This window comes from Seriola aureovittata, chromosome 22 (genome assembly GCF_021018895.1).
Source record: "Seriola aureovittata isolate HTS-2021-v1 ecotype China chromosome 22, ASM2101889v1, whole genome shotgun sequence".
NCBI lineage: Eukaryota > Metazoa > Chordata > Actinopteri > Carangiformes > Carangidae > Seriola > Seriola aureovittata.
The window spans coordinates 12,269,860-12,295,734 of NC_079385.1; the positions used below are offsets into that span (position 1 = coordinate 12,269,860).

The 25,875-nt window shown below is 39.6% G+C and overlaps 1 protein-coding gene across 3 annotated transcripts in view; it reads left to right on the forward strand.

Annotated features, from left to right (window-relative positions):
- The window catches only part of cacna1c (calcium channel, voltage-dependent, L type, alpha 1C subunit), a 199,417-nt gene that overhangs the window by 67,694 nt on the left and 105,848 nt on the right, over nt 1–25,875 (forward strand). The gene's annotated exons all lie outside the window — the stretch shown is intronic.

A 25,875-nucleotide genomic window follows, 5' to 3' on the forward strand; every position in this document is an offset into this window, starting at 1 on the left:
AGAGAGAGAAGGGGCTGAAAGGGCCAGATTCGAACCATGGACGTTGTGGTTATATTCTGTAACCATTCTGCCACCAGAGTGCGTGCAGAGTGCATGTGATTTTATTTGATCAAAGGTCCAGCGTCATTCTCTTGTGGTCAGAGGAATATTTTTGGCTAAGGAGAAAATAGCTGTTATGATTGAGAAATTGTAAGCCCTTCTGGTGGACTGTTATGGCTTGTTTTGATTGCGTAAAGACATTGATTTTGTGGTTGCCAAAATGTCATTCAGTCTAATATATTAAATGTACCATAATTTAATATATTTCAAAGTAAAACAAAAACATCTCACAAAACAAAGACATCTGTTGTGTTAAAACTCAGTTTTTCTGACTGCTTGTTGCCAAACTTCTTATCTAATTACCTAAGTCTGGCTGCTCACCAGGATGTGAGTCTGTGTGTTTATATAAATCAATATGATTACGTGTATCTATACAATTCAAGTGTGTGTGTGTGTGTGTGTGTGTGTGTGTGTGTGTGTGTGTGTGTGTGTGTGTGTGTGTGTGTGTGTGTGTGTGTGTGTGTGTGTGTGTGTGTGTGTGTGATTTTGCAGATGTATGCCAGTGTATTAGTGTGAGGAGGACACTAATCCCTCCGAGGCCATGTAACATCTGTTTCTTTCTTTCTAAGAATACTTTACTAATTCTTGAGAGCTCATTCTCTACCATGGTTTTCATATTGCATGTGTATTTGTCTTACCTTCATAAAGTTACTTTGGACTTACTGTACATCTGTGAGTGGAGAAATAACATTTGTTTTCATTTGTTTAAATGTGAATCTGCCCTCTGATTTTTCCTTCAATGATACAGTGTCAGAGCAGGTGTATGAGTCAGTGGAAGAGTAAACAGGACAAAGGGAGGACAGCTGTTTGCATCTTCTCAATCTGTGCCCATCACTCACTCTCTCGCTCCCTCTTTTTCTCATCTCTCTAACAAATTCTGTAGGCGGCATACATACATCACTTGCATTACTTTTTACTGGTACCATAGTCAATGTAAGGCTTTACAGATCCAGTTTGAGTGATTACATTGCAGTTCATGTATTCTTCAATTTCTTTAAGCTCTCTGTAAGTTTGATGTCTTTTCCACTTGTGTTACCCATCCTTTAAATCATGTCAGATATACCAAAATTACCAGCAAGAACCAGCAAACAGTAAATTTCACACAGTCAGAACTGAAAATACACCTTTGACTTCCAAGTAGTCCCAATTGAAAGCACAGAAACAAATATAGTGAATATTTTGTTAAAATAATTACTCTTACTCTTATTCATGTAATATTAGTAAAGTGAATCATTGCATTAAACATACTTAGTGTGTAGTTTACAGTCTAGATTGGATAATAGCAACAAGTCTTACTGTCTCTCATTGTCTGTCAACACCATGAGGAGAATTTTAATGCTCCTCTTTTTGCTCTTTTGAAACAGTATACATCACAAGGCATTTGCATGCAGACACACACACACTTGCATGAAATATTTGGCCTCCTAATGGCCTCCTCCTCCTTTCTATTTTTGCAGGATTATTTTGGACCCTACTGGTGACCCCCCTAGTTAATGAAAAGATACAAGACACACATGCACTCACACACAAACCTACTCACAACCACCACAGCTGTGGTCAATTAGTTTTATAACCTTCTGACAGACAGGAAGCAGTGTACAGATGCACCAGAGGCTTAAATATACGGTTTAACCATGTATCTGCGTGTGTGTGTGTTTGTGTGTGTGAGTGTGAGAGAGCGAGTTTATTCAAGTTTGTACAATTCTTGTGTATGTGTGTGGTATTAACAACCATACAGCTAAAAAGAGGAAGGGGAAATGCTGCCCAATTGTCAAACTGATCAATGAGACTGAGGCATCAGACTCTGATCTGGTTTGGATCAGACAATGTTCCCACAAAAAACAGGGTCTACTCCCACTTTATTAATGTCATCGTGCAAAAAAATGGCATGCATACATGCATTGTATGATTAAATATTGCCAGTGCACCATGTAGGCCAGAAATATGAATGTATTTATGTATTTTATGATAAATGTACCATACCTCCGTACCTGGAGCAGTTCTTAACTGGGTTACATCCCACTCCAACATTTAGTTTCAACTTGAAGTATTTTTACAGCCTTATAAGTTCTTGATTAATGTACACATACAGTATATATCTCAAAACTGTCTTGTAACCCCACCAAAATGAAAACATCACATTTAACATTACCAAAAGTGCGTGATTGTGTTTGCAAAGCAGTAATTAAACCCAAGACTGTCAGAATCCACATTACTTCCCCTTGTGTTCCCAGGGTGTCTATTTTGATTCTCATTATATTCACATTTTAGTCATTTAGATGATGAATTTATCCAGAGCTTTATATAGTGACTGTTTTGCTTAAGGACATTAACAGTCTTGATGAAGATTTGGGAAGAATGAACCTGTCACCTTACTGTTAAAAGTAGGAAACTGAACATTACACTTACACTTATATTAAGTATTATTATTATAGTATTATTATGTGAAGTTATTTCTTCCAGTGTCATTGTTGCAGTCCAGTGCTTCAAACTGTGCGTTTGAGCCACAGGAGGTCAAACCTCTTTTCATCCTCTTTCATTCTCTCTTTACATTTTGACAAAAGTGTTATTTCACACTTTTGTGTTATCCTCACCCCTTGTTGAGTATTGTTGTCATTTGTTTTCTCTCTGTCATTTGGGGTGACACATTCTGCTTAGCCCACTTGTGGTTTTGTTTTATCATCCACGCAGTTTTTATTTTGTTGTTTTTAACATTTGCAAATAAACCACAGGCTTATACAAAGATTTTAGGCTCAAAACAGCTGCATCATGACTGTAGTTCAGTATCTTGATGATGCTCTTGTGATTTACCCCTGACCCTTTGTGTAATAGAGCATTGAGTGTTAGAATCAATATGGCACCCCTTTGCCCGATTTGCACAAGTCTTTCTTATGTAATACCAGAGATCTGTTGTATTGCTTCCAGTACGAGATTGCTATTTCTGTCGGCATCCCATAGTGTGCTGCTCTGTCTCCTTGACGACATGCCCAATAATAGCAGCGGGAGAGGTTGTCATGGATATGGTAACCGTAGTGATGCTCCTCATCTGTCCTTGGCTACAGAGGAAAGAAGAGTCGGAACCAAAGTGTGAGAAAGTCTCTTCTCTCAGGGAGGAAATATATGCTGCACTCTGGCTCGTTCAGTTTCAGCAACATTTTGAGATGAAAACTAGAACTAGAACGTGAAGCTTGAGTGAGAAACTTTTCTGGCTCCCTTTGGTTCTTCTATCCCCCTTTTTTTTCTTTTCCAGTCTGTTTCTCTCTCTCCCACTTCATCCCTTTTTTTTCTCCTTAATCACTTTCTCCCTCTTGATCTCACTTCGTTCCTCCATCTAATCAGATCAATATGGATACTTTCAGATTGACAGAATAATGTTGCCATAACCAAGCAATTAGCTAATCAATACACCTGATTAGACACTGATTGATGGAGAGGCATGGACACACACACCCTTACACACAAACACACACTTTAGACACCAAATTCCCGAAGCAATAATGAAGCTTAATAGGATTCATTGTGACTGAGGTCTGAGATGATGTGTGTGTGTGTGTGTGATACTATGTGTGCGCATTCAGGTCTAGTTGGTTTATTTGATTTATATATCATGGGCTTACTGTAAATTTGTAGAGTATCAGCCATATTTGCATGTCATTGATCATTTTATGTTTATGTGAGTTCATGGCTGTTCTCGCTGTGTGATGAGGTGTATGTGTGTGTATCAGCGGTGGGTGACAGGGTGTGCAGTGTTAGATGAATTAGCTGCTGGCTCTGCAGTAGGCGTTTCAAATGAGCACCTTTAAGTCAGTGAATCACCTCTTGGAGGGTAATGGGCCTCACCACAACACACACACCTACTCGCTCTCTGCGTATTATTATTATATTTTGTACACACAACAGCATTTGGTCATTTGTTCAGATGTTTCAAACAACTTGTGTTTGTGTTTCCTGACAGGCGACGTCTTGTGTCAGTGTGAATTTGACTATATACCAGTAGTAAACCTCAGGGTGGAGTGTTGGAGGGGTACAATGCAGTGTTCTCCACATAGGTGATTGCAATTAGTGTGCTGTCACCTACCAACGGTCTATAGTGGGTTCCTTTAACCAACCTAAAGTAGTTTTTGTTGCCGAACCATAACTAGGCAGATTTGACTCAAATGTATTCCAAGTGATGTTCGGTGATTTGGAAATTTTCTCCATCCCCTGATTTGTGCTATTTGTATTTCGTATTTACAGTACAGTCAACACACAGGTGATTTCCATTTAACTAATTATGTGACTTCTAAAACCAAAAGACTTCAGCAGTTACAATACATAGCAGTGTGGCCTATTCAAAGTAGGGTTGTCAAAAACATCGATACTCAGATACTAATCGATAAAAAAAAATTTGTATTGGATTAGATACTCATTTGCAATAGTATCGATACCAACAGGGTCGTCTTCGCGTCCTCCAGTTGACACACAACTTCATACAGCACCACTGCAGACAGGCAGGCACACAGCCCCTCCTCTCACTAGCAGCTGAATGCTAGTCAACGTTCACAACACTGAGCTGGTGTCGCCAGCAGAAAACTAAATTAACATGGCAAGTGTTCATTTGAAGGACCATCGCAACCTGTTTTAGTTGAAAATGATCAATAGCCACATTAGACATCTGTTAAGTTATCATTAAGCTAGCGGCTATAGCTAATAATAAAATGACTAACCTTAATGTGTGAGCTAGGCAGCAAACGTTATCAGTTCTGCCTGTCTGAAACGTTAAAATAAACAAGGGCTGTAGCTGAATACATTTGCATGTCATATATATATTTTTGCACTACCTCAGACAACCCAAAAATAGTGTTGTCATTGATGTTATTGTTTGTATTTTTCTAATTTTTATTAAAAAAAAGGGTTAGGGTTAGTGTCATTTTTTTCTCCCCGTGGTATCGAAAATGGTATTGAGTATTTTCCTGGATATCGGTATCGAATTTGAAATTCTAGTATCGTGACAACCCTAATTCAAAGGGGTATGTACTCCTGTTGATCAGTCTCATTCATTCAGGGTTGTAAAAGGATAAAACAATACTTATTTATATATATATTTGTATTTATGGGAACTGTATTTTGTTGTTTAGGTTGAGATTATTGGCCAAAGATAAACTTGTTTGCCCGCTTGTTTGTTACTTCATATTTTACCTCAGAACTGGCCTCTGTGTTTCACTTTGGTCCCAATATGTTGAATTTAATTAAATTGATGAAATAACCTGAATTTAGATTCATATAAAGATTTCATTACCCATATATTGCTCCAAATATTATCTGCTGTCTATTCTTGAGTCTCCACATGTCCTCCTGCTGCTCTTTTCCTCTCCCAGTCCTTTCTGCTGTAGAAGATCAAGTTAACATGCTGTTCCTTTGGGTGCTACTCTGCCAGTTGCTAGGAGTGTCTATTTATAGATGGAGAGGAACGATCAGCATCTATCCGTACATTCACTTATCTAAACAATGTTGGTCTGTGTTTTCTTGTGGTGGTGTGTGACAATGTGTACACATGTATGTGTATGTGCATGTCTATCTGTACGTGCATGTGTACATGTATGTGTATCTGTATATTGTGTGTGCAGCTCTTAATAGACACGGTGGAATGCAGTCACTCACGGTGCATTCGGATAAGGATGTGGCTGTGTGTATATGATTGTGTGTCTGATGTTATATGGGGGTGTGTTAATAGTTACAGTGGAATTTGATGCATTTATTAGTATATTACATTTACCAGTAGCGATGAATATGTGTGCACATATGCATTGAGTATATAAACAGACAGAGATTAGCATCATTTACAACAGTATTTTTCCAGGTCTTACACACATCAGCAGGCGCTGTCACACAGATGGGAAACTTCAAATCTCTTGCAGGTTTTCTTTAGTACAACAAGTTCCAACTATGCTGTAGCCTGGGGAGTCATTATTTTGAAATTATAAATGCTGTTCCCCTTTTCTGCTCCCAGAGGAAACAAGGAATACCCCAGTTACCATTTGTGCCAGAGACATGGGTGCTTTCCAACCCCAGACTGCTGTTTGCTTTTTTCTCCATTGTACTGATTCCTTAGTGCTGCAGAGCTTAAGAGTGATTGAAAATGACCCTTAAACATTGGAGAAAAAAGAACAAAAAATTATGGCAAATTATCTTTTGTGTAAATAGCTTCTCTCTTTTACCAGCACATCTTTTTCAGTATGTCTTATTCTTCTCTTCTCTTTTAATTCATTCTTATTAAAATGGGAATCAGTAATGTCTCCATTAGAAGGGTTTAATAGATAAAAAGCCTTGAATTGATTTGCATAGGGCAGGTTGTTATTGCTCTTTTGTGTTCGGTCATATTTATGCTTTTATCTACTGGTGAAAACAAAGAAATGCAGTTAGCAGTATTCTAATACATGAGCTAATTGCCATGCGGCCACATGGAAGAGATAATGGATTGTGGTTGTTATGTTACAGGAAACATAAAGCCACTTTTGAATCACTGTACCATTACATTGAACTTTTGTTGTTGTTGAAGTGATCAAATCTTCTTGCTATTTGTTTTCACTCTGTTTTTCCTTCTCACTTTTTTGAAGATCTTCATTGGTATGGTTGTTAAAAAGAAACAGTTGGAATAAAGCGTAATATCTTGTTAACTGCTTTGGTTATATTGCTGTATAATTGTTTTGGATTGAAACTATACAATAAGCATGAATTTGTGCATTTTTCACTGCCCCAGTCTGTCCCTCCCTTCCTCTCTGTCTCTGAGTCTTTCTCCTCCTTTCCTCACGCTTCCCCTCCACCTCTAATAAAAGTGAAAGATAAAGACTCTAAATGATGGCAGCTGTGGCACCACATTCATTACAACGCCATTTCCTCTTCCCTCTCTCCTCCTCCCTTGCTTTTTAATAGTCCCATTTTGGTGATAAAGATAGGGAGATTTCCACACAAACCTCCTGACCTCTCCCTCTTTCTTCTCTTTTTCTTCCACTTTCATCACATACATTTTTTATCTTAGAAGAGAAACCAAGAGTAACCATGAGTGTACTGATGTTTTAGTGTGTCTGCCATCACATGTACGTGTGTTTGCCAGTCCAAACATAAAAAGGCATATCAGTATTTTTAGGTTTTTGTGAGAATGCTGTCCCAGGCATGTATCCCATGATTCCTGAACAGATTCTTGGAAACTGTCCCATCTAACGCCCCTATATTTGTGTTTTTGCATTTTTGTGTGGGTAGAAATATATAAGATCTGTGGATGTACAATATATGCATGTGGATTTTGTGTGATGCCGCATTGGTATTTACCAAGTGACTTGGCAAACAAGTCATGTCAAATGAGCCTTATGAAACTAAAATGAAGGTTCCTTAATGCTGATGCCGAGGCAAGAATTATTAAGTTTACGTGGCTGTCTGAACGAGGCTACCAATGCAGAGGTGATCATTTGTATGAAGCTCCAGATGTGCCAGTGGTAAAGGCGAGAGGTCGTGAGGGAGAGAGAGAAGAGAAGAGAAAGAGATGGAGCAGGATATTTTTACTGAGCTAAAAGTGTCCACCTCTGCCTCACATCGACCCACATTACAGCTCCCACAGAGCGCACAGAGAGAAAGACAGAGTAATGTCTCTGTCCATCACTGAAACTCAAAGTTCTCAGTGCAACCATACCACAGGGAGCGGCATCAGTATTAATGTCCCCATTTCAATCAGAAACATTTTCATCATAGTTTGCTTTTATGGTAAGTACTGTTGACTCAAGCTTAATGGCTCTATTCAAAGGAGCTTTTCTGCCCAATCGGAAAGCTAACTCATAATGTAGACGTAACTGTGCATACGGCAAAATACAGATGAAATCATAGAAGTGGATAACTAATAGCCCATGAATCAGCATTAAGTACAATAATGAATGGGTGATCACTGGGGTAATGAGTGATGCGTTTTCAGATTGCTGTGCAGAGGTTAGTGTCATATTTTAAATTCATGGGGAAATTTGCATTCAACCCACCCAGACTATTTAAAAGCAGTGGGAAGCCGCAGCACTCTCCACTGGTCAAGGACTATGGCAGGAGTGTAAGGCTGTCACTGAGAAGGACGGCACCCTCTGCGTGACTTTGCTCTTTAGATTACATTTTATAAACCCCAGCAGAGATGTGACAAAGTTGCAGCTGTAGCTACATTTGCATCCTCTTGCGTCACGCCTATTCTGTCTTCTTGTCTCCTCTGTCAGTCATTACACGCCTGTGATCTTTCATATGAGACCATTGTGCAGACCTCATTCCACTCAGGTTTGCTCATGCAGGGGTGTTTTAATATGTGCAGTTCTCCTTAATATTCTGCTCTTCCATAAGCAAAATACTAGTATATGAATGTAATATCTAGTGTGAAAATTTCATCATTGTGTATTGTGTGTGCATGTGTACAAAGGAAACAGAGAGCGATGTTGTTAAACCCAAGTTTTCATCTATGTGGAGGAACTGTATACATGTACATTATTCTGCTGATGCCACTGATACTAAAAAAGCTATTTCTTCTGTTTAATTCCCCCTCTCTTGGTCACAGTATGGTTGGTGTTCAGCCTATTGACTTTGTACTGGAAAATCTGAGCTTTATGTGTATCACCCCATCACCGGCATCCCAGTATTAAAACACACACACACACAACACATGGCATATACAGCAAACATTAGAGCCATGGCAACAAAGGTAATGGGAGTGCACAGTAGATCTCTGGGCAAATTAGAGTGGCAAACAGGTGTAATGTGTACTCTGTGTAATGTGCATGTGTGTGTGTGTATGTGTCTTTATCATTCCAGACTAATATTTGTCCAGCCATAAAAGCCTGGTGTGACATAACCATGGGAGTAAAGCAAACTGCACACCAGCTTCTTCCAGCTAAAAGGCCCCCATCAGTCAGCCTCCACTCAGCTTAATGCAAAAGCTGTCAGTTAATTTCTGCAGCACTAGAAACTAAAAACTACTGAGCTGCAAAGATTGACATTTACAAACAGCAAGAAGAAGCTGATTTGTCAATAATTGACTGACAGCATTATTATTTTTTGCAATTCCAGTAATGTACAATATTAAACTGTTGCTGCTGTAACGTCCTGCAATCACGCTCCTGCTTTTTGAAGCTCTCTGGTCGCTCTGAGATCAAAGACAATAAGCATAATATCTGAAATCCCATCCAGTGCAGAGGCCTCAGCTCGCTCGCTTACTGAATTAATAGGTGATGCTATGTCGCAGTGTGTACTGGTTCTGTTAGGGAGAACTAGCAGTCATGTTGGTGTGGTATTCACTGACATTTAGCCATCTGGTCTGGGATCTGGCAGCCACACACAAGCTTTCTCTCCCTGTCCCCCTCTGTCTCCCTGGTATATACACACAGACACACGAGGTGATGGTTTACATAGATGTATAAACTGTGGGTTGAAACACTGGCTGGTGTGTCACTATGATGCAGAACACTGTAGTATATGTGTGTCTCTGTGAGTGCGTGCGCACTGATATTTTGTGTGTGTGTACTCTTGCTAGTGTGGATTGTGTGTTTTTCCTGCATCATCAAAGGGCCGGGTTCCCATAGAAACAGATGTTTCCGTTTTCTTCCTCGGTGGCAACATGTGACAGACTGTTTGTGTGTGTATGTGTGACATACACTGGAAGTATTAACAGAAGGACACATGTGTTTTAATTAAATACAGTAATGAGGTGAATCCAGTTAAGGGCCCTTATCCCTTATTGATCTCCCCTGATTAAATCTATAGCAACCACAAAAGGATGAGATATAGATAAAGAGAAGCGCATAAAGGATTCTTAAACTTTAAGATAATTGAGATGTGGATTGTGCAAAAGGGGCTATATATCGGAAAGAAGTTCCTTATATTTTGTAAATTCATCATTTAGACCCACCTGACATGCACTCAGCAGTTCCTGTATTTGTTTTGATTTTGCAATGACTCATCTACAGTGTAATAGTGATTTTGCATCAGAAGATAAATATCACTTAGCTTTTCCTTGTGGGTATTTATCGTTCATTGTTGAGAGGCTGGCCGGAGGCAGATTGGTCATGATCAATAAAGTGGCCTTGCTAATACTTAAAGTATTTAAGCCACTTTCAGGAGCATAATTAGGATGTTTTGAAAACTTTCCTTCTGTTGCATTTAAGGGAGCACAACATCAGGACAGCAAATCACATCAAACTCTAAAAGTACATGGACATTTCATTGAAGTTAGTGTTCTTTTGGTTATTTAAGAAACCAAAAAGGTTGGAAACCACATGCGCACTAAACATACCAAACCTCAGAAAACAGAAAGTTTTATGAAAAACATTACACAGTTCACACAGATCATGAATGTAGATTCTGTATTGAGCTTTTTCTTCTTTTCTTTATTTATGTTACCACTAACTAATTGAGACTAATGTAATTTAAATACAAAATCAACTTGTCTAAGATAGCGGATAGCATGCACCAGAACATTAATAATACATAGCTAAATATACACTAAGTCCAAATATAAGAGGCACAAGTGATGAAAAAAGCTTTAAGAGTATTAAGAAAGGCTTTCATTGTCTAGTTTGCCAAACTAAATTCACATGGCATGACTAACATGGCAGCTAGATGTCCAGAGCAGTGTGTACCCTATATCCAGGAGTGAGGACAATGTGTATAAGTGTGTGTATATGTCCATTAAGCCATAAAGCTCACATACGTTTTGTGGCTTTAGTGTCAGTTCCTGTATCTGGATAATTGATGACGCCTATTGTTGCTCATTTCCAACTATTCTTTCTCTCCACCGTCTTTCCTCTCATCACCTTTTCCTTTCATGTCCTACTGCTTTATAGGACAACTATCAGGTGTGTGTGTGTGTGTGTGTGTGTGTGTGCATGTGTGTGCATGTTAGACAGCAACCTCCCTCCGCTGCACCCCACACACCCTCCCGCTCCTGGGAGGTGACCCAGTTTCCCATGATCCTTTGCGGCTGCTTCTGCTGCGTTGTTGCCGTAGCGATATTGCGAGGTCCTTTAATGCCGACTGTGACTGTGCCATGAATAATGGATAGAGAGAGTGACAGAGTATTAGACGGAGCGAATGAGTGGGAGGGGGGTGGGGTGGGGGTAACAATAAAAAAGGGAAATATGGGGAGAGTTGGGATATGAAATGAAGAAATATGTAGAGAGAGATGAGGTACAGATTCGTAGAAATTGATGAAGTATGAAAAGAGAGAAGTGTAGAAATGGAGGGACAGAACTAGATAGGATAAAGAGAAATATTTGGAAAAATTAAAGTCTGTGCTGCTGTAACTAGTCAATTCTAACTATAGTCAATTCACCACCAGTGATTTGGTGTTGGCACAAACTTAAATTGAGTCATTCGATTTGTTCAAAGATTCCACTAAGTAGGCTTAGTGAAAAACTGTTACTTCATGGAAAACAATGCATCTTTCGCAATGCCACTACTACATTGTTCAACCAATAACATCATCACAATTTTTCTAATAATCCCATCTCGCTTCCAGTCCTATCAAATCATATTGTCCTTCTCTTCACAACTAATAGCCCTAGATTGATCGCTTCCTGTCTCATGTCCTGCTCCTAAAGGACATACTGCACATCACATTTAGGAGGAAATGACAATGTTTCAAGAGACCATTTAGTAGAGTACTAAACATGAAATGTTACATTAAAAAAACCTTGTCAGTGCTCTCTTGTATGTCTGTAATGTTAATGTTAAAATTACCTCAAACATGTATATTTTCCCTTTCTGCCTTACATTTGTAGTTACTTATTGGAAGCTATTTACAATGATACATGAGTTGATATTGGGGTATATATATATATATGTATATATATATATGGGTCAGGCTGATTTATCATCTCTAGTTTTCATACAAATTAAATTAAAGTTTGTGAAAAGATGTTAAAAACGTTCATGTTAAATATGTCTTCACAAATGTTTTAATGGCTAGGAAATACTTAACTCCTATATAAATCACCATTAAGTGATCATATCGTGTATTGAAGAAGAGGAATATATGGAGATAAGATATAGTACAATCAAATGAGAAAACAACAATGTTATAATGTATATATAAACAAATTCTACTCATAGCTGTGTAGCTTAGGAGAAATTGACCCTTTTCAGGTAGAGGTGGCCCAGAGGCTGTGTAGTTTAGTTTCTTTGTAGTTGAGACCAGACATACAGGTTAAATAGGTCACTATACAGTCAGTGAGTCAAACATCTAACATGGCAATAAAGGTTTGGGGACCCATTTGTGTGTGTGTGTGTGTGTGTGTGTGTGTGTGTGTGTGTGTGTGTGTGTGTGTGTGTGTGTGTGTGTGTGTGTGTGTGTGTGTGTGTGTGTGTGTGTGTGTGCGTGTGCATGTGCGTGTGCGTGTGCATGTGGTTTTGTGACCATTTGTGTAGCTTGTAGTTAATCTCTGTTACTGCTGACTGCAGCACACACCTGTTGATCAGCACTTTAGCTGTCACTCTCTCTCTCTCACACACACACACACACAGACACACTGGAGCAGACACATACACACAGGGGCAATGTAGAGGGGGCTGCCCATTACCTCTCTGCCAGAGCTGTCAATCTTTGGCTGGCATTGAGTTTGTACAGTAATGGGTTCAAACACACACATACACACACACAGCTCTCTTTCATTGGCTGCTGTAAATTATATATTTCACTTCATCTAAAAGGCTTTAAAGTGCCCACAGAGCCTTTTACTTCAAAGCAGGACGTTAACACAGGCATGCATACATTTTGCTCAATAAAAGAAATGAAAGAAAAAAGTACAGCATGTAAGCAACCAGCCATGCTTGCTTAACGGATGTTGTGGGGTTGAAAACATGTCTAGCCCCTCTGTTATCCTCTAGTAAATTTTCCAGGATGTTAATTGTGCATGCACAATTCTGAAGAGCCAGCTGTAAAGCTGTAATGACTTTTTAGTTTTAAACCAAGACCTCTATAAAGAAAGAGGGGATAGAGTGCCACTGTGACATGCAGGTTCTTGTTTGACTTAAAGTGCAGCTCAGCTTCACACGGATCTCATCCACCATCAGGGATGTGTTCATAGATCTCATGTTTTAACATCTCAACATGCTTCCCACATGTCACGTTTCACCATTAAACCATCCATGTTTGATACTCTCACAGCTCAAATATCTTTATTTTTGTTGTTGTTGTCTCAGAAGTGGTCTACCTTTCATTTAATAAATGACATTTGATTGGCAAATACACAAAAAGGTTAGTGAGCTGCATCATCTATAAACCGCCAGTTGTCTGTTCATTCACCACGACAACCAGCAGAGCTTCACAGTTTGAGTTAGTGACATAAAGTAAGTTCCTGTTTTATAGATTCCTCCAGTTTTACAAGTGAACCTGAGTTCAAAATGAGTTGACTGCAATACATGTGCTACACACACACACACACACACACACACACACACAGAGTACATGATTCAGAAAGTAAGGCGGTATATGGCTCCACATGTTAGCTATTAGCCTTTCTATTAGTCTCACCAAGTCTGCTTAACAAGAACTTTGATGTGTGTGTGTTTTTTTTTTGTTTTTTTTTGGGGGGGGGGGGAGAGAGAGAGAGAGAGAGACACAGACACCAAAAACAATTTGAAGACTTTCTTTTTTGCTTTTTAAATACAGCAACTCAAATTACCTGTATCATTTGAATACAGCTTGATATGATGTCCACCATTAAGATGAGACTATAAAACACTTTGTAAAATGAACAGTTCGTTACAGTAAGTCACTAAGCTGCAGATGCATTGAGGATCTCACTTCTGACTGCCGCAGTGCCACACTGAGCATTTAAGCAAACCTCAGATGAAACATGAATAAATTTTGCAAAAGTCCAAATCATCCATGTCCTGTCTGCGGTCTGTTTTAATGAGCTCTTGCTTCTTGTCTTTCAAGCAGGCTGTGTTTCTCTGTGTGTGGAGTGGCGTCTTGGTAATTCTCTGTCTTCTTTCTGACTTCACTGTAGTTATAAATGGATACAGATTGTTTCACAGCAATAATGACTTTGCAGTGAGATTCGAGCCAAACTTTTATGTTGCCAGGCAACTCGAGCGACACCAGCGACCGTACATGGACATTTCAGTTTTTATATTTGCCTTTGACTTCCTATCACTGACTTTCTTTCTTCTCACACTTTCAGTGTTTTTTCTCTTGAACTCTTTGTCTTTCAGTCAGGTGTTTTCTGTTTCTACAGGTTCTCTTTTCTTAGTCTTTCTCACACTGTTGTCTTTCCACCTCAAAGACTCTTAAACAGTATCACTTTCTCCGTCTGCTCGTTATTCCTTCTTTTACTGTTTCTTTTTGTTAATCATTTTGTTAGCTTGCCAGTTAAAGGGTGGAGTTTTAAGGGCAGAAAACTTGAGAACAAGAAGAGAGAAGGGAAAATGTGAGTGAAGTAAGGACGGAGGCATAGATGGACAGATAAAAATTGATGATGAATTGAATGAATTGATTAGTAGGACTTCACATTATGATGCGAGGAAGAAGAAAGACATGTTTACACTATACTGTGCAGCATATACTGTACACTAGTAATCACCTTTGGTCATGGACTATAGTTAGTCACTGCTGCCTAGCAACCTTTGCTCTTTTTCTGTCTTTCTTGCTCATGATAAAGTCACCAAAGAAACAGATTGGCCGTTTATAATTCCAGTCAAAGTCTGTATGTGCATGTAACAACAAGAGTAAATTAAAGGTGTTGATGCAAAATACACTTTTACTCCTACATGTTTTTCCATTTCTCTGTTGCTATCTCCGAATTTTCCTTTCCTCCATTCGTTTTTCTGTCTTGTAGAGATTTACATGCGGTCTTGACTAGTAGATTTTGTTCTCATCTGTGACCATTTTGGAAATAAGAAAATCTGTTCATATACCCAAGTCAAAAATAAATCTTTACATATGAATTTTTCATGAACAAAGCCAAATCACTTCATGATAGCCTGTGCTGGCTATAAGGCAGTGTATCTGAAACACCTCTCTTTCAAGACAACTCCTCAGTTGTGGATAGGGGTCAATAAAAGTTGTAAGCAAATGAATGTCCTGTATTCAAAGGTTTTCTTCAAGTAGAAACCAAAATATTTCAGCGCAGTAACCTCAGTTTTGGGGCTGATCTTAGTTTCAGGAAATGTTTAAACTTCCCATCTTTGGCAGTCATGTAAAGCAGCAATCCTGTTTGGTTCAATCCAGTGTTCCAGCTGATTATCACTGGCATAGCTATGAAAGGAGATGCTTTTCCCAGTAATTATATAGCCAAAGGGTATCAGGGTAAGATGCACATGAAAGCATGCTCCTTCTCTTTTCTTGCCTCCTGCTCCTGTCTTCTCCTCTCTCTGGTTCATATCTCTCTTTACTTCTCCTTCTCTTCCAGCCTTGCTCTTTTTGTGTATTCTCCCTGATCTAATTAAAATGCCATCTTCAATTCACTGGTGAGCCCCCTCCCTCCTTCTCTCTGTGCTCTGCTGCAGTGTAAACACGCTATGTCATATTAAAAGTCTGAATCCGCTGTGTCATGATTTGGAAGCTTAGCGGCTGATCCGCCATGTTTGACAATTTGACTGTGCCATGTTAACTGGGACTATGGGAAGAATTTTGAAGATATGCTATCTTTAGGCATGCTTAGGGCCATTATTACCACCATAGAATTGATCTGGAAGTGTTAGCAGGTTGAAGGCTGCTATGGATTCAAGTCCCACTTCAAACAGATTATAGTGTGTGTTCCTAATAGTTGTCCTTTCCAAAATGGAGGTGTTAGTAACACAGACCTTCTGTATCATGGTGTCCTCTCCATCTCTAACCGTGTACTGCATTTTTGTTTGCATCTTAACTGTCTCTCTTATTCCTTTTCTGTCATTAGTCCGTCATGCCCCAGTCTGTGGTGCCCCTTTTGCTGTAAAAACACACATCATCACACTCAAGTAAACGTGTGCAGGAGAAAGTGCTCAAAGAAAAAGTCACTGTCAGATCAACCCACACATACACAGACACACCAACTTCTTCACCATCCTGTGTCGATCTGCTGATATCTCATCTGCTCCTAATGAAAGCTGACAGATTGACAATGTGACGCAACTCCCCTATTGGTCCAGAGCTGTGATGTAACCTTGTCTGTGTGTCCCCTACATTGTTGAATGAGTGTTAAACTCTAATCTAATTCTAATCTTCAGTGACTTCGAAGTCAGATTTAATTATGAACTCAAACAATTAGACACCGACGGATTGAAATGCTCGTCCACCCACATCCACACACAAAGAAACGTACAGTATGATACTTCACGATTTGTGATCCACACAGCAAAACTGAGTTATGTCATTTCAGATGATTGACCACTCACGCTTTCTCCAATAAAACTTGTATTCTGGCAGCAGCATAGCTAGCTACTTGGCTTACTATGACTATTACTGGACCATTAGGTCTCAGCGAGCAATGCTAACAAAGTGTGGAAACGATTTGTCAAATAATTGATCTCTCACTACAGAAACTTTTTTCCAGAAAACTGCTAAAAGGACTGAATGTGGGGGGAAAATCCCAGTTGTATGGGATATGGGATTAACTGGGAAGGCATCTGGATAAAAGGAAATCGTTATGTTTTTGTAAGTTGTCTCTCACTTCTGTCGAATTTCAGTCTTTTCTGTCTCACTAATTTTTCTTGTTTCCCTCACTCTGTGTTTATCTCTCTCTCTTTCTCTCTCTCTGTCTCTCTGTTGCTACCTGGCAACAAGCTGGTTTCCTTGGTGATGGAGCTTAGTAGCCTCACATTTGCAGAAACGGGGGTGTGTATGTGACAACTGGTACACACAGAGAGCATGCAGCAAACGCATGCTCATACTCATGCATGCACACACACGGGGAGAAGCACTTCACTCACGTGAACACACAGAAATGAACACTCGTCCACATACAGCCTCCTCTTAAATAAATTAATAATTCAATGATTTGCCTGAGGTAATTCACTGTTTTTAAAGAAAATATAATGAAAAGAAGGCTGAATCAGTCAAATACATCACCAGTATTAATGAAATAACAATTATAAATCAATTTAAGAAGTCATCTCTATTCAATTATTTATATAGAATAAAAAATACACATGTATGAGGACAACATACAGGACTACATACTTTAATGTACTTTTGGCATGTAGTTGTTTTTCATTGTTTGGGATAGATCTTTTAGTATCAGTTAAGGCAAATCTGAATCCTACATCATACAATTATATTTTAGACAATATTGTGCTTTCAGCTTGCCTCTTTCCTGTTTTAACATGACAGTGATCCTGTGCATAAAGCCAGGTAGAAATGGTTTGCTGATTTTCGTCTGGCCCTGAACTCAACCCCGTCTAACAAATTTTGGATGAATTTGAAAGGTGTTTGTGGCCAGGCTTTATCGCCCAACATCTGTACCTGACCTCACTGATGCTTTTGAGGCAGACTGGGAGCAAATCCCTGCAGCCAAGCCTTGTCAGAAGTTTGTAAGCTGTTATAGCAGAATAATGATATCCATTAAATAATCACATATGGGGGGTTTGGATGTTCAAATGCTTTATCTGGGTGCCCACATACTTTTGATTGTACGTACTGTCAATGATATCCTTTCTACTTCTGTGGGTATCACTGCACAGTAATCAGCAACATACAATGATGCAACTAGTGGTTAGCAACTGCAAACAATAACTATATATACATGAGTACTATTTTAAAATTAGAGCATACTTAACACTGGCCTCTGGTTATATTTCTTTGAGCGGTTTATGACATACAGTCAGTTTTAAAAATACACTCAATAAAATAATCAGTTATGAAATAACATGTTGTGTGAGTTCTGCTTATATGGTGTCTATCTGCCTTCCTCTTCAGATTATGCCCCAGCATTGCCCTTTTTTTTTTGCCCGAGAGGTGTGCTGCAAATTTTTGAAATTGTTAGTCAGTGTATAAAAGAACCATGAGAAATGATCTCCCTCTGTGACTTTCACACTCACTTTTAGGTTGTAGTCACAAGGGAGACAGATGGGCTGTGAAGAAGATGGGTTTGGTTACACTGTGTCCGGGAGAGAAAGGGAGAGATGTTTATCAGCCACTCAGCAGCTACACACACACACACACACACACATGCGCGCTTTCTCAAACTGTGGTGGTGCAGCTCTGTTCTGTTTACCATGTTTGGAGAAAGAAGGTGAACAAGTGACACAAAGAGGAAGGGAGAGAAAGAGAGAGAGTCTCTTCGGTGTTAAGATGACATTTTAGTGAGTCAAAAAGACAAAGAGGGATGGAGGGAGGAGTGCAAGACAAAGAGAGATCATCTTGTCTCTGCAAACTCAAAAATGCAGGGCCAAAATTTCAAATGAGCTCATATGAGTGCAAGTATTTGCACTCATATTCTATTCTAGCCACTTTAGTATTTGTAATTACATGCAATTTCAATTGGCAAACACAGACGACTTCATAGCTAGTGCTCTATTAAAACATCATACGATGATACCAGCCTCTACAGCTTTTCATAAGTGTCATTATCTTGCACTGGCTACTCCCTCTCTAATTTTCATCTTTGAGCTACTTGACTGCTAGCTGTGTGTAAGTTAATTGGAGAGGCCTATTACTATGAGTCTGAAAGCGGAAACACTATTCCAAGCCTTATTCAAACTTAAATGTGGACTGGGCAATATAGATTCAATAATATGATATTGCAAGTGACAGTAAATAATGAAACTGAATGTAGTAAACTGTATTCTGCTGTTAAATATTACATCCAAGCAGACTTTTTATACAGGTAAAACAAAAACTTCTATAATTAAAACTTTCATTTTAACATCACATTTTCTTAAAAATTATAACATGACTTGATGAGCAATTCCACCAAAGGTTATACTGGGTAAGTTTGAGTTATTTCCCAGTTGTGCTGGGTTCCCACTAGAAAAAACGATTAGTTGATGCCGTAAGCGCCCCCACCCCCCACCCTGATTGGGTTGGATCTCATCTTGTGATCAGTTGAATAAGTAAATGAGAGCTTCAACAATGCCCAACAATCATTAAACATGTGGTATTTGCTGTGTGAAATAGAAATTCAGCTCCTTTTCATAAAAAGCAGAAGAGGTGGTCTTGCACACTGCAGGAAACAATGCTCTACCGAAAATGCTGGTGCTCCGGTGATTGAAGTCGTAACCACAATTAATCCACTAGAACAAATGTACTTGTCCATAACAGTGAGTGTTTTATAACAAAAAAGGCAAATATATTAGCTCCTGGATAATAAATATCTAGAGGCTGGATGCTTTTTGTCGTTTAAAAAAATAATATAAGCAGCAGTAGTGGTAGTTTTTTGTGGCACTATAGTAGCAGTTGTATTAATAACAGCAGTGAATTGAACTGGTTGAGAGGGATCAGGTGAGATTTCTGTGCGAGGGTGGCTTCGACTCTGAGTGGCCTCGTCTTCCTCCGCTCGCTCCTTAACTGGTCCTCGTATCACAGAGAGGCTAATTGGAGAGGAATTTACTCAACAAGTCTTAATGACATGCTAGCTACAGACACAGAGGGCTCTCTCCTTCAACAGTAATGAGTCAAACTCTCAACACGTCTCAGTGTCTTGCTCTCATTTACCTGATTCCTAGTCAAACAAGGCAGTTTGTTAATCGCTCACAAGTAGACAGCAGAATACTGCAGCTTATGGAGCAGATCTGGACAGAGAAGAGTAAAATGAAAATGATGGAAATATGATATGAAATATGACTGTGATCAAACAGTATGGCCGTAAAACATATTTTTTAAAAGGATCTAGAGAATTACACAACATATCAGTGAACTGCAATCACATCAAAGATATATAGCAAAACCACACCACAAGCAGAGAGGCACACACAAAACACGTCTCTTTCTTTCTCAGTGGGTCACTGACCTTGGCAGAGAGACTGCTTTGATTGGCCATCTCCCTGTGGTCTGTGTGTGGCATGTGTGTGTTATATGTGTGTGTTTGGCATGTATGGACCTGTAGGCCATGTTGTTGCCCTAGCCTGGTGTTATAGTCCATCTGTCTAGGCTGCAAGCCAAACAGCCCTCTCTGCTCACTCTCTAGTGATTTCATCATGATGGTTTGTTGAATGTGTCTGATGGAAATGATACAGCCCTCTGGTGTAAATCCACTCCTTAACTGAAACGTGCTCACTTTAGCATGCAAGATGGATCGTTTTCAAGTGAAGAATTGGATAAAACATTTATTTGTTGGGGGGATTTATTATTTAACATTTATTCATAGAATTAAGGTTTGCCAGGCGAAACACATCAACTCCCTGTTCGTCTTCCATCCCTGTGGCCACCGAGTTGGCACACAGTAACAGTTGGTGGCTAAGCGCCTTGCTCAAGGGCCTCTCAACAGCAGTTATAGAGCAAATGGAGAGCCTCTACTCTTTCATTTTGCAGCATAGCTGAGAATTTCAACAGTTGGCTTCTGATTATGAGCCCTGTTCTCTGAGCTTTAGCCAGACCCAACCTGTGAGCCACACAAAGGACTAGAGATTAATTAACAGCAGCCCAGTGAGTGATTGACAAAGTAAAATGTGGTTAATTTAGAATTACACTATTCAGTGTACCATAAGTTTGATTTAATGATATCACATAACTTAATTTCATTCACAAGTGATGATGAATTCAGTTATCTCTAAAGTTTTACTGTTGAATTTTTATGTAACAGTATCTTTTATTTCTGTCTGATACTGTAGTTTAGTCTCATCCCTGAACAGTTGGCCTGAATTTGCCTCCTGGTGACCACCACTATGGGAAAAACCACAAACCACAAACCTTCTGTTTGATATGTATACTGAGGTACTGTAGGCCGTGTTTATAAGGCACTGTCTGTGTGTACAAAGCTATTCCGTATATTCTCATTTACCAGGAATGAAGTTGAAGCTTTACTGCTTACTGAATGGTTGCTGTCTTTGTCTACTTCTTTCTCTCTCTCGTTTTCCCGGTCACTGGCTTCAGATTGTGGCAGGCAGTGTGGTAGTGTGTGTGTCTGCGTGCTGTGTGCTTTGCTCAATGATTCATCTCAGTGGTTAACTTCTGTCTGTGTTGGACCCTAACCTCTGAACTGCTCTCTCAGTCACAGAGCAAAGTGCAACATCATACTGACAATCAAACATACACACATCACACAGTTAAACTGCCATGTGCAGGCAGTATTTTCCAAGATAAAGATTATATTTGTGTTGCTCACTCAAATGCATTTGCCCCCTACCTAAAAGATTTTTATTTATCTATCCTGCATTGATTATTTCTCCCTCCCAAACGTGTCTGTGGACATGCAGTAAGTGTGGATTGATTGAAGAGTTTATGATGCATTCCTTTGCAATTGTACAGACCAAAGTTGGTTTATGAATATTACAGATAGGTGCTGCACAAAACTATCAAGGTGTGTGAGGTGCCTGTGCTTTCTGTCAGCAGATGAACTTTCTACCAACACACCACCACACTGAGATAAAAAAATCAACCTGGGATAGATGCACAAGCATCCAAACGTGTACATAACTGTGTGAGCAAGAGAAAGGTTTGAAGCTTTGAAAAAATGTCCACTGAGAACACGGGGGCATGCTGATCATCAGAACCTACACATGCACTGACATATACATTAGTATATCCACATTGACATACAGTTCACATTCATATTAGACTTACTCTGACGCAGCAGTCAGGTAGGGGCACTTTGAAGACATCACATATTTTTCACGGATGCTTTCAAGTATGTGTGACTGATTGTGTGCTTGTTATGTTTTAAGTGTGTGTGTCTGAGCGTGCATGCTGTATGTGCAGTGACCTATCTGAATAGTGACTGTGTGTGTGACCAGTTGTTCCATCAACTCCTATTCACTGTCACTCCTCTTGACTTCCCTCTGTTTTGCCCAAAGGGCATAAAAACTAGTCCAGCAGACAAGGCTTTACTTCATGTCTTGTTATATAAATGTAAGCAAACACTTCCTCAATGACAAAAGAGACTTTCTTCCTGTCATTTGTCATCTGCGCACATCTTCTCTCCGCTACAGTTTGCGTTCTTGTACAAAAAATGTTCCTATTTCTAAAAATACGTTTCCACAATGACAGCCGTACTTTTGAGGCGTAGATTGAAGCACCTGAAATTCATCAGTGCAGACCGATGATCTCAGATCCTCAAAAACATTAGTTTTTAAGTAAAACTTTGTAAACAAAGGATTAAAGATGAGTCATAAGTCAACTAGAAACCCACAATGCAGTTCATTTTCATTGCCAGCAATCATTTTTGAAGCGTAGGTGTGAATTTTTCTAATGGTAGATATTTCATTTTGGAATGAAACTCAGCTTAGTGCTGTACAGTATCAATCGTCCTTCGATCAACAGAACTTCTTATACTTTTAAAATGTTTCCAGAAACTCTCCAGTTGGCTTCAGCAAAATCCTTTTAACATAATTTAAAGCTATGCAGAATATGAATATCAGGACATTTCACTGCCACATTTTACATGTTATTTTTCCTTCACAAAAAATGTAGCCTTATCCCTTAGCAACAGGATAAATGGAAGTCTCTTCAAACTGGTGGTCGGCTTTTTCAGAGATCACACACACACACACACACACACACGCACATGCACACAAACAAACATAGAGAGGAAAGGGTGAAAGGAAAGAGAGGAGTAGGGAGAATGAGAGGAGCCACGAATGGAGCCAGATGTTGGGACTGAGGAGAAAGAAGAAAAGGAGAAGAGATGGAGAGAGAGGGCAAGAGAGGTGTGCAGACTTTTGTATGAGGCTGACCTAGATAGAAAAAGAGGATTGGACACACTTTGTCTCTAGAGGGACACTGTCACAGCTGCAGTGAACTGTGTGTGTGTGTGTGTGTTTGTGTGTGTGTGTGTGTGTGTGTGTGTGTGTGTGTGTATACGTGCATGTTCGTGTATGTTTACAGCAGAGTATATGATGGTGTGCAGTTTTGCTCTCTTTATGGTATTAAAATGTCTCCAAATCCTTTGAAAAGTGGCGAGTTTGTGTGAGTGTGTCGCATTGTGCATGTGGAGGAAGGAGGGGACACAGAAAGATGAAGTCAGTAAGCCTAACAGAAAGCCCAAGTGTAGAGAAGGATATTCAGTAAGCTCTTTACATCAGATAATTCATAATTCCCTCTGCTTTATTTTACCTGATTGTTGTATTTTATCCAATAATTTATATTTTAAATATTTTTAGTTTAAGTATATCATTATATAATCTATGGGTATTATTTTTTTTAGCATATTTAGCATATAATACACAATTGCATTTTAACAGTGTGTGTATGTGAGTGTGTGTGTGTGTGATTGTGTGTGTTTGATGCCTACCCATTGAAAATCAATACTGCGCCACAGCGCTTTACTGCCATCATGGGATTGGTGGGTGGAGGACTCCAGCATCCAATCAGGATCCTGAACTCTGTGGTTAGTGGGCTTACGCCCGGGACCAGACAGGAGTGTGTGTGTGTGTGCGCGTGTGTGTGTGTGTGTAGTGTGTGTACATGTGACAGAATGTTTTTGTATTAAAACAGCAGTTCTTTATATCATGAAACAAAAAATAAAGGAGACAGAAGTGGAGTGACGTAGTTCAAGACAGTATTTCTGTCATTTGTGTCATGGCTTCAGCTACAGCACAGATGCCCTCAGACCTTTCATTACCTTCTATACAAAATATATTGCATAACTCATAACAATAAGTTATGAGCTAGTCTGTCTCCTGTATTAAACACAAGCGCTTGGTTCATTATTCATATGGAGATGAATGCAGCAGAGCTTATGTAGTTAAAAAGGAATGTTTGGAAATGGACACAGCATCTGGGAAGTCATCCATAGGTTTATGAAGGAAGATGTTGAATAGCTGGAGTTGGGTTTACTGCTTTGCTGCAATTTTGCTCATTGTTTCAAACTAGAAATTTGTGAATTTGGCAACAGGGTGTCAGGGTGACACAAAATGTGAATCAAAAATACCACAAATTAGCTGTTGAGAGGAGAAAACTGAAACATTTTCTGTTGTGTTCAGCCCGCATTACTCTGACTTTTATTCTTGAAGACACTGTCTAGCTGTCAATAGAAAAAAAAATGTAATGTTGAGGCACTGTATTAGCATATTCAGCCATGGGGATTGCTGCTTGGACTGAATACACTGACCACATCTGAGTGTATCTGTCAAGTGGCGGTGAGTCTCCTCTCCTTTGCTCTCCTTTCCTCCTCTCTACCTGCCATGTGTTCCTGAGCTGACTACAGGCTTTTAATGATTTAAATGCTAAGTCTAAGGTTTGAAGGGACGGAAGGAAGGAAAGGAAGTGAAATTTAGGCATCGGTTAGCACGCAAGTTAGTGTTGCAACAAGAGCTTGTGATTCTTTTTTCTTTCTTCTTCTTTCTTTGCCATTTGTTCCTTTGTCAGTCTCCACAGAGACATTTACGTTGTCTTTTGATAATTTATTGCTCTTCAAACTGCTTGTGGGCCTCCATTGTAACAACTAAATGTAGCCTAACAAAATATCAATCCATGTAAAGGCTGCATCTTCGGGACCTCTTGAAAAAGGTTGGTGTAGAGTCGGTCCGTCGTTAAATTCTCAGGTTTCTTCAAAGCAAATAGTCGGAATATATACTGTCTCTTTTGTACTCACTAAATTTCCCTCCCTGTTCTCTTTCCTAAATTATTAATCACGAGTCAGAACAGTGTGTGATCAGGAAATTCGGCATGGTCAGATGTGGCCGCCAGCTCCTGTGTGCTCCTCTGAGGGGGACTCTGGGTAGGGGGCTAGGAACGGCTCTTGCTCTGTGTGTACATGTTCCAGTGTGTGAGTGTATGTGTATGTGTGGGACAGGGTGACGCATCATGCGGCAGTAGTCTGAATATTTTAGCAGGAAACATTAGTGATGCTTTTCTCTCTCTCTTTCATCATTCTCTCCCTTCGTGCTTTCCTTTCTCAACATTTTCCTCTGCCTCTTTCTCTTTTTTCCTGCTCAGTATGATGAAGAAAAAAAAAACAGAACAGTGGTAACAGTCTTCACTTTGAGTACAAACACATGGTTTTCCAGTAGCTGGTAGACGTAAATGAGCTCAGGAGGAGGAAAGCTGGGCAGGGCAGGACAGATGCACACACACACACACACACACACATACACGCACACGCGCACACACAAAAAAGCATACACAGAGATTGATTAAGTGCACCCCCAAAATGTTACCCCTCCAGCTGTGGCTCTTACTCTGTGGTTCCTTGTGGGGAGGACATTCTGCACAGCACCGTCCATGCGATTTACTGACTTCACGTCGACTTTAGTGTAATACTTTCAGAATGCATGTACATGTGCGTGTTTTTATACCAGTAGTGTCCCTGTAGTATATACTATACTCATTATGGAGTGTTTGCATTTTTACTGAGCATTCAGCATAATAGCTTGCAGCATCCCTACGTGTTAAAGCCTCATCTAGACCTGATAAATCAAGTGGTGTGTGTGTGTGTGTGTGTGTGTGTGTGTGTGTGTGTGTGTGTGTATGTATGTATGCGTGTTTAAGAGAGAGAGAGTTTCTGTGTATGAGACTTGCCAATAGATAGAGTCTCTGTTTAATTCAATTACTTATCACTTGAAGAAAGGAAGACAGCTCAAGGTTTAAACAATACACATACACACTTAAACACATGCACACACAGACACACACTCACTCGCACACACACACACACACACACACACACACACACACACACACACACACACACACACACACACACACTCTTG